The sequence below is a fragment of the Symsagittifera roscoffensis genome, chromosome 3 (assembly GCF_963678635.1).
Source record: "Symsagittifera roscoffensis chromosome 3, txSymRosc1.1, whole genome shotgun sequence".
In the NCBI taxonomy this organism is placed as follows: Eukaryota; Metazoa; Xenacoelomorpha; order Acoela; family Convolutidae; genus Symsagittifera; species Symsagittifera roscoffensis.
Window position 1 is genome coordinate 71,571,597 of NC_087064.1, and position 10,363 is coordinate 71,581,959.

General features: G+C 32.3%; 1 long non-coding RNA gene across 1 annotated transcript; it reads right to left on the bottom strand.

Annotated features, from left to right (window-relative positions):
* Positions 1 to 8,116: 8,116 nt before the first annotated feature.
* On the bottom strand, positions 8,117 to 8,893 carry LOC134841091 (uncharacterized). Its single transcript, XR_010162453.1, has 3 exons — positions 8,760 to 8,893; positions 8,387 to 8,505; positions 8,117 to 8,273 (listed from the first exon to the last, which is right to left on the bottom strand). It is a non-coding gene; the product is annotated as an uncharacterized LOC134841091 (long non-coding RNA).
* Between the last annotated feature and the right edge of the window lie 1,470 nt (positions 8,894 to 10,363).

Sequence of the window (10,363 nt, forward strand, 5' to 3'; positions counted from 1 at the left end):
ATAGCTGATCGCTTGAAAAGCGTGCACTTTGCCAAATCATTTGAGTTCGAACCGAAGATCCAGATCCGAATTCCAATTGTTTTTGACATTATCCAGAATGTCAAAGTTCCAGATTGTCGTATTTCACAGGAAACTGCTGTTTATCTTGCTACTAATAGTCGTGCATAGTGCGTAGAATGAGATTCGAGTCCGAAGCAACATCGGTACATCGCAAGGATTTGCGGCGCAAAGTCTTAGTAACTACCCCCAACCCTCACGAAGAAAGAATTGAACAGTTCAGATTATACAATATTTGCACGGGGTCTAGTTAAGAAGATCTACGCAAAATATTCATTCGTTAACAGGTAATGAGATCCGGGGTAGTTCCGCGACCTATGTCCCGACTTTGCAAAGTCACGACGCACCCCCAGATAGCATATAGTTGTTACCAGATTTTAAGGAGCAAAAAATAGACATTGATTTTAACTGTTGGCGAAATTCGGGTGGACTTAGAATTTAAAAAAAATTTAAATAAATACCATTCACTGTATTCTAATTCAGATTGAATAAGTTATTCAGAATGAAAACTGAGTGCCGTATCTGCTTAAACATTTGTGATCATCCTTAACCATCACAAATAGTTTGCATCATTCTGAAAACTCTGCAACAAAAAAGTGTTAGCCAGAATTAGGCGCAAGGGTAAACATAAGATAATTTATTTCTCTAGTTTTTGTTCCGACTTACCTGGCTTACTGATTGTTCCGACTTTCGATACGAAAGTAACGGAATATTTTGTGCTCGGGGTGGGTTTTTTTTTCTTCAGACAAATTTCGACTTTTTAACTAGCCATTTTTGACGGAATTTTTTAATATCATTCAAAAGGTATTGTTGTCCTCAGCTTAAATTTGAATTCATATTTCACCTGTGATCATTTTTTGTAAAGTTATGGGGGTTTAAAGGTTGCCAATTTGGACAATTTGGGACAATTAGCGCGCGATATATTTTGCGCTATTAACGCGTAAGCGGAGATTTAATCCGTCTTAAAAATCGTTCCAAATTGGTTGGAAGAAGCTTATTTGCCATAATTGATTTGTTACAAGGAGCGACATCTATCTTTTTGTACTTTTTATGGCCTGTGGGTAAAAGATGATTTTCAAAAAAAATTCAAGTTTTAGAAAAAAAAATTTCATTTTATTTTATTACATTTTTTTTTGGTTATTACTGCTCCTTAAACATTTAAAGGCAGTCGGAACATTCAGGGCTTCGCCCCGATACGAGCAGTCTTGTTTTAGTTTTTCAAATCGTTTCATTAAAATTTCAATTGGTATTTCAAAGAACCTTGTAAAAAACAGCCGCTCATGTCAGTAAAGAAAAACTGTATGAAAGTGTACACATGCTGAGTTCATAGGTTAATGAAAACGTATACATAGTTTCTGGTATTTCTTTTATAGAATCTGAATTGTTTCAGTTTTTATTTTTTCTGTAAAAAAACGTGTCTGATGTCAATCAATAGATAGTGGTTTTTTCTAAATATGTAGTAGAGAAGCAACAGTCGTAAAAAAGCCTAGGAAAAATCCGAGAAAAAATTTCTACTATGCGTGCATCAGCAACTTAAGCAACTTAGAAATGAGATGAAATATAACGTTTCTCAAGCTTTTTATATGATTTAAGGTTTCCAGCTTTTTTCAAAAGCTGAAATTCTCTTTGAATATTGGAAGTCTTGGAAACTGAAACCGAAAACAGTTTTTTTTAAAGATCTTTGAACCGGGATGGATCTTCGAGATTTCTGTCGATCAAGGTAGATATTACTTAAGTCAAGTTTTTCGTCTTTTGTCCAGCATTCCTTAAAGAACATTTTACGTAAGTTACTGCTGGTTTCTTTTTTTTACTAGTGGTGAATGAATGGACTTTTTTACCGGAAAACTTTCCTAAACAACTATGTAAATTATTAAAAAATTCTCCTGAAAATGCAATGTTTCGATTCTATTGCGTATCGTCAAAAGCAAGTAAGTTGAATATTTTACGTATTGTTCATTTTAGAAGGAGATAACTCAATGGTCTAGGGTAAGACCTCGCAGTAATAATTTTTCATTTTTTTAGCTTCAAGTATTTTTCGAAAAAAGAACTTAGCATAAATAATCAGTTAAACAATGTTTCTTTGAGGCAAAATTATGATATGGTTGATAAAAGCTGACCCATTTCAATATTGAATACCATTTCTTTGTTTATACCTGATTAAATTAATTGACCGACTAAGATTGTCAATTTTTCTTCGTAGTGCGATGTTACTCGGGATGATATTTATTCTGTTTTTACTGATTTCGAAATTGACGTAACATGCACGTTTTATTCAAATAACGCTATATCGTACATATTATGTTTTAAAAATTAGTTAGTTTATATTTGCAGGTTCTGTGAATCAAGTCTGAAGGATTAAAGTCAATTTCATTGGGATTTTTATACTTTTTCTTGAAACCCTTTTTCTGTATTTCGTTAAATTGTTTCTCGCTAAGGTGTACATTTGAATCTAGATCCATTTTAGTCTTTTTTGCTTTTTTGTTTTGTCTAACAAAATATTTTTCTATTTTGTTAGTACAGTCTAAGTCTTCTTTTAACATCACCTTTTTTAAAGATTATATTTGATTTTCGACGTCTTTTAAATAAAATTTGAACTTTAATTCCTTGAATTAATAAAAAGAAAATGATCTGATGTATTCACTCTTTCCGTGCTTGATATATGTAAAGGCAATTTAATCAATTACGCAGTGTTTCGAATTTAAAATTATTTCAACACCTTCTAGTCTTTGTCCTTTTGACCTTTCGAGAAAAGTACCAATTTATTTGTAAGAAACTTTTAGCAATCGGGTGGGAGGGGGGTGTTTTCTTCTTGGGAATAGAACGTCTTTTAAAGTTTACTCCTTTTAAAAATTACTTTTCAATTTCAAAGGATTTTTCTGGTTTGAATACTACGATTGCTGGGTCAATTTAAATGGGTTTCAGGGGCTATCGGTCTGTTTTGATCTGAAAGAAAATATTTATAATAAAAAATATGAATGATTTACTTTTCCTAGATTGGTCATAGATATTGATACTCTTGGATAAAGTTTTATTCAAAAAATCTGTGAATTTCTTTGATTTGAAAGAAAATCGAAAGCAAATATTTAAATTGAATTTTTATTTTTTGCCTAAACAATTCTTTGTTTTCAACTAAACATTCCGTTCAAGTATAAAATTAGCAACTAAATGGTATAAAATCATTAACTTTTCTCCATTGACAGCTACAGTTTTTGAGTTGATAGCTGCTAATTTAAAGTGATAGCTGGTAATTTACAGCTGGTATTTTGATAGCTGATTTTTTACAAAGCTGGTTATTCACATTATCAAAAGAAGTGTCAAAACCTAGAAGAGAACACATTGCTCCAGTGTCTAGCTTTGGAGGGTTTCATGACCTTTATTTCTTTTCTCACAAGAGATACTAATATTTTGTAATTCTGGGACTTCTATGTCACTCTGGGACTCCTACTACAACTATTATTTCTAAAAATTGAATTTTGAGGCTTCTTTTGGTTGCTTAAAAATTTTCGGTTTTTTAGCGGGCCCTTTTTAGTTTTGGTATATAAATCTTTCTTATGAAAATGTGTTCTGTTTCAATTTTACAATATGTGTTTCGTTGTTTGTTCAGGATTAGTGTGGATATAATTTTTTATACATTTGTAACTATTTCGGTCCTTAAATTAGTTTTTTTAAAATTCCTTTTTTTCATCTTGAGATTGAGTATAATTTTTTTGAGATTAACCTCAAGTTTTCTGAGATTCAAAACTTTTTCATTATCTCTTTATTTTAGTTGTCTGGGAAACTTTCTTGAAATCATCACTTCTTAGGTGACCTGATATGTGAGACCATTTGTAAAATCAGGTATGGTTTTGGTTTTCGCCCGGCTCATTTGCAATATATGCTGCCTTTAGTTTGTCCTTTTTCATTAAAACAGTTATTTCCTTGTGTTGATATCTTTTTTCCTGTATGTTAACTGATTATTGAGGTTGCTGAGTTTCTTTCTGTATAATCTAAACCGCAAACTTTTTTAACATATGATTTTTCAATTGGGGCCAAGCGAGTTTTTTTTGCTAAAAATTGGTTTGTAAATGGTTTCAAATCTGATGGTTGCAAACTTTGGACAAAAGTTTGAATTTGCTTGGCAATCTCTGTTGTTTTGTTTTCAAACCTGTACTAATGCTTCTTCTTACGCTCGGTTAACTTATGAAGTTGTCATTTTGATATTTTCTGCGTCTGCTAGTCCTCAATATTTGTTCTTATGATTAGTGAGTTATAGACCTTTGAGTCAAGCTTCGGTCAAGCTGAATCTGCTGCTAGTTCTCACATTTTTGATAAACTTGAGTTCCTCATATGTAATTGAGTATTGTTCTGGTCGGGGTTCGTAGGCGTCTTGGTCATTACATGGACCTGACTTGGTACCAAAGAAAGCAATCCATTTTCTACTTTGTTTTGAAAATCTCCAGCATCATCATTTGGGTCTTGCCCTGTAAATGTTCTTAAGACTGCGTCTGAATCTGCCACCACGTTTACCATTTCATTTTTTCTTGGCTAACTGTGGAGACATTGTTTTTATACATTATATGCTTCTTTGAGTGAAGTTTAATGACACTTTATGTTTTCCTGATGACTGTTTTGTTTCAAATACCTTTAAAAAATTTTCTGGACATTTTTTTGGGTTCTTAAGTGTAGTTTTTCTTTAAAAATATAGATCATGTTACGAGGGTCAATTAACTTCTGAAAAAATTTGTCTCCTTCTGGAGGAGCTTCGGCGGAAAAGTAACTACAATTTGTGCATATCATCGTTAGAGTGCTCAGAAAAAAATTACGGGGCCTTTCTGTTAGTCGGCTTTGCTTACTATAAAATTTTTAAATTCATCTTTCACCCTGAGTTTTTCAAATACAGTTACAAAAACTTTGGAATTAGTTGATCTTGTTTCTTACGAAATGTTCAGGATATCGTTTGAATATCTTACGTATTATTCATTAAGAAAGGAGGTAACTCAATGTTCTAGGGTAAGACCTCGCAGTAATTATATTTCAAGGTTGAAGCCAGTTTTAACTAATAAAACAAAAAAACTTTCGAATTGCTAACGGCAAAACACGTTTTTTTCCAAAATCTTAAATATGATGCTCAAAATTTAAGATTTCGAGCCAGAAACATACAACGCGAAATCAGGAAATTAGAATTTAAAAGCAATTGTTTTTGATACTTAAAGTTGAAACTTACCAAATAGGGCCAATCTTTTGATTTAAGGTAGTCAAATATGGACATCTCATTTTACATTTTTGCAGTTCCATCCGAAGATGCGATTAGAATGCTTAAATTAAAACGTTTGCAAGATTTTTTTTTGGTTCTGAAACAATTGCCCCTGTGATTGAAACTTCAACTAAAAAAAGATGTAACGGGACTGAGATATCAGCCTCAATTACCTAAGCCTTTGTCATCCCTTGTAATCAAAATCAAAATTTCAATAATTTTGCTCAAAAATTTAATTTGAATCCTAACTATTTGAAACTGAAGCCAAAACAAAACCTGTTGTTTGATACATGGTTGTTGTAACTTAGTTTTTTTTGGTCAATTATGGCTCCTCAGCTTGTCAGCAAAAAATGGTGGAAACAATGCCCAAAAACTAGTTTGGAAAAGTTCGCTCAAAATATATTCCTTTTTAGTTGAGCTGTGTTAATTTCTTCTCTGTTTTAGGTCTTTTTAGGTATTTCCTGGTGTTATAGTATAGATTTGTATCCCTTGTGAGACATTTTCCTCCCAATACTACATAAGTTGAGATTAAAAACAACTCAGCATAAGATTCGAAAGTTATGAAGGGTTTAAAAAAGATGAGAACAATGAAGGAATTGGTTGTAGGTTTGATGAGCTGAATCAAATTTCTAACCGAATAAGAGTTATTTAATTGGCGTGTATAACTAGTCTCTTCTTTTTTAAAGAAATTTTAATTAAAGGACGTGTATATATTTTTTTAAGCTTTCTTAGTTCAATTGTAATACGTGACTTTTAACAAACTTAACGTCAACCTAAGATTTAAGCGCTTATTAAGCCAAAACTAACAATGGTTTAGTGTCTAAAATGATTTCTACTAATGGTCTTAGCAGAAAGCATTTCAACATTTAGAAAATCAAAAATTGAAAGATTTTCAAATTTTTAGTAGATATCGTCAGGAACAAAGACGCATAATCTAACTCCATGTGAAATTAGATTTGAGAGTGTCTGGGGTACCTAGGAAAATTATCACATACGATCTACTGAGGAGTATCTGGCAATGAAGCGGCAACTATGTTGCGGACCTTAAGATATATATTCTCTGTATCTGTCTCTTTTTTTTCTACTGTGACTGACCCAAAGTTTTTTTTTTATTTTTTATTTAATGAGTGGTTTAATCTCTTTGCAGTAAAATGTGTTTTATCTTTTGTTCTCTGACCCAAAAATTTTTTTTTTTCATTTAATGAGTGGTTTAATCTCTTTGCAGTAAAATGTGTCTCATCTTTTGTTCTCTAATTGTTCCGATTTATGCTCGGTGTGGTTTTTTTTATTCAGTCAATTTTCGCCGATCGAAATACTAGTTTAATTTAATACCCCATTGAAGATATTGACTTCTAGAGTTCAAATTTAAAAAGTTATTTTACCTTCAATTATTTTTAATACCCCATTGAAGATATTGACTTCTAGAGTTCAAATTTAAAAAGTTATTTTACCTTCAATTATTTTTTGTTAAGTTCTGGGGGTTTGAAAATTGTCCATGTTCTGGACTAAATTATGCGCGCTTTGAAGAATTTGCTCCTATTGCTGAGAGCGTGATGCAAATTTTTTATAGGCGCAGAATTATCCCGCTTAACAAGATCGTTCCAAATTGAACTGGGCTAGCTAATTAGATCGGCCATATTAATTTCATAGGATTCATCATTTCACACTGATATTGTCTAAAAATTATAGCTTTCGATTTTTTTTTCCCAAAAACTATTCGACATGAATTAAGGGACAGTTGGAACATTCAAGGCTTTGCCCTGAAATACGAGCAGTCTTTGTTTTGTTTAGGGTGGTATAACCGAAAAGACACCATTTTTTTGATGGCGACAACAAAAATTTTACCAAGTAATTTTGAAAGTGCCTCAAAAAATTGCTACTAGAAAAATTTTCTACCAGGTTTGTTGAACAACTAATCGTAAATAAAATCAATTGCGGAGCTTGTTGCTCAAGCCTACATTTTGTCTTGTTGTAACAATTTTCATTACTGACTGCTTAGCTTTTTTGACGATTGTTCAAAGCAAAAAAATAACCAAAAAAATTAAGGAACTTTCGGTAGTTATGTTTTGAGCTTAATTGCTCTGAAAACTGAGGTGCTCTGATTTTTGGGTTGGTTTATTTGTCAGCTCAAATATCTGAGACATATCCTGTACCTATCTTTTTCTATAAAGCATTTACTTCTTTTTTCGGTTCAATCAGGAAGGAACCTTTTCGTATCGTTACACTTTTTGTTTTAACAAGGGCAACGGTTTCTATTCACTCTTCATTTAAAAATTAGCGATTTACACTTTTTTTTCAATCAAAGCAAAGCCTTCAATTTACGCCCCATTTAAAAATAAGGCTATACAGAAGACCGTACATATTGCTTTATTGTTTCAAATTTTAAATCGGACCAAAATGAAGCGGTACGCCTATCTCTCTCCAAGTTGCATCAGCAACTTTGGTAGAAGTCAAATTAAAAAGGACTTAGTTTTTGTGCGCGACCTAGAAAAACTGGGCTTGAGAAAAGCCATTGTAATTGTTGCTGTTTCAGTTCCACTGAAAAATATTCTCGTTTTTCTTTCCTGATCAAAAATAATTTAGTCGGGTCGCTTCCTAAGCTTAGGACGTTTGACACGACTTCAAAACTTTAAATCATTTGCCCCTGTCTTATGTCTAAGTCCAGTAAAGAAAATCATATCAGAGACCAAACCTCCTTCATATTTTCGTTCAAAACATTTTTCTAGGTTTTTGTCTTACAAAATACAGCTGTAAATTTGTTTGTGAGTAAATTTAATAAGCCAATCAAATTTTCACAAATTAGGATTCAGTTACTTAATTATTTAGATATTTTCATTAGAATTTAGGTATATACATTGAATAATGAGCCCATAGCCACTGAATGATTAAAGTTCACTCCATTTGTCCTCGCGATTATCCCTTTTTGCCTCCCTGGTGCTCAGTTATTCCTTGATTCACATTTTTGTCAGCAGCTCCTTGCGCCCTAAAAAGAGTATGGCAAGATTACCAAAAAAAGTTAAAACAAAACAGTCAGAAATTTTTTGCAAGTTAACTTTTTCGAAATTAAATGAAAACACCAAATCTGTGCTGATCAACCTGGAGGCGAATCCTCCCGATTCCACTTGGCCGGTTCCGCTTTGTGTGGCCTCGCTGCTCTGGGCTCTTGCGGCCGCATCTGTAGTCATTGGAGTTTCACCCGGCATGTTGATACAGTTCTAAATGGCAATATAAAGAAAACATTTGCTTGAAATTATTTTTTTAAGTTAAAAATCTATCGCCGGTTTTGGTTGTTATTAACAAAATTGACTTTTTTTGCAAAGTTATCGTTGAGTGTCATTTTCTTTCTGAAACTATAGGTTGCTTTTTCAGCTCGTGAAGATACTCATAATTTGACACATTTTTAATGTAAAAAGTAGACTAAGTTTTCAAGTAAGAAAACTGAAAAAAAAATTAAGTTAATAAAACATACCTCTTTCTATTTTTTCTTAAAATTCGAAGAGACTTTTAGTCAAATATGTTGCTTCTGATCTCTACTGTGGTTCTAAAATGAATGTTTTAGTGAAAAAAAATTGGTATATAAAAACAGTGATTTTCATTAATGTGCTTTTTCTAGCTCTAACTTGGCGACAGTATATGTAAAAAGTATGCATTTCATTTCTCAGATATACAAAAATTGTCTAATTATGAAACCAACAACCATATTTGGATAGGAAGTAGATATTTTGGCGCTTTTGTTATGCTCTTCGTCGTTTCTGGCTTTTTTTTCATGGCTTGTTGTGCTGACTCAACCAAGTTTGATACAAAAACGAAAAGATTGTTTACTGAAAATACAAAAAATAGGCATGTGAAGCTAAGATGCACATCTCTTTGGGATTCGTTACCCTTTTTAGTGTGATAAAAATTTGGGGAAACCCCAAAAAGTCCATCATTCATTGGACCTATAATAAAAGATCAGCCTCATAACTTTCAAAACTATTCAAGTTGAATTCTGAGTAATAAAACTTTTAGCTCAAAATAGTCAAATGAATTGTTTTTTAGTCAAATGAAAGACAAACAAATAGCATAATAACGCTGCACTTGTGCGAACTTGTTAACAGGTTGCCAACAGAGGGAAGGATTCTATACAAAAACTAGAGCTCTATACAAAAACTAGAACTCAGTTTTGGGCTGTGAAATAGAAAAGATTCCGATTACTGTTACTATCAGAGCGTCCTTAAACACAAAATTTAAATAGTCAACTTGAAGAGTTTGACCAATTGAACTATTTTGTGTTTTGTACGCCTGCTCATTGATACAAAAATCGATACATGGCCGGCAACAAAATACTTAATGTATCAGGAAACTCAAATATGATCTAATATACTTTTTTTGTTTCGATGCGTTGTTCGATTTTCTGCGTTTTGTGGGATTCAAGTTTTATTAATCCGATTTACGAAGAAGTGTGAATCATTTATTATATGGGCGATTTTTCTTATCAATTTATTTTTGGCGATCAAATAATAAAATTTTGCAAAGCAATTTTTTTTGATATGTTGAAGTTCTCGAAGTTCACACCCACAACGACTTGAAGCAAGATACTGGGGCGTATTAATTTACTATTGATCAAAATTTGAAACTTGATACTTGAAGACCAAAATTTTTGGCTTGTAAACCTTTTCTCTGCCAACATCTATTCAGTACCAAGTAGGTCGAAACACTCAGGTTTTTGCGCTGAAAAATGAAAAGTCTCGTAACTTTTTTGTTAGGTGGCTTCAAAAAGTTGGCGCCGATTTGATATTTCTCAGTAAAAATTACACAAAAAAAATTAGGAATCCTAAAAAAAATGCCCGGGTTGACCAAAAATGCTAATCATACAATTTTCATATATGGAAAAATGCTACTCATACACTTTTCATGCAATTTCATAAGTACAGGAAATTGCATGAAAGGTCTATTATTAGTGATTTTTCATAAATTAAAATTGTATGGTAAGCATTTTTTGACAGAATTTCTTTGTCAAAAAAATTTAGAATTTATGATATGGGCGGTTATGGGCGGTTATTATCTGCTATTAGGATACACCGATTTTTATGC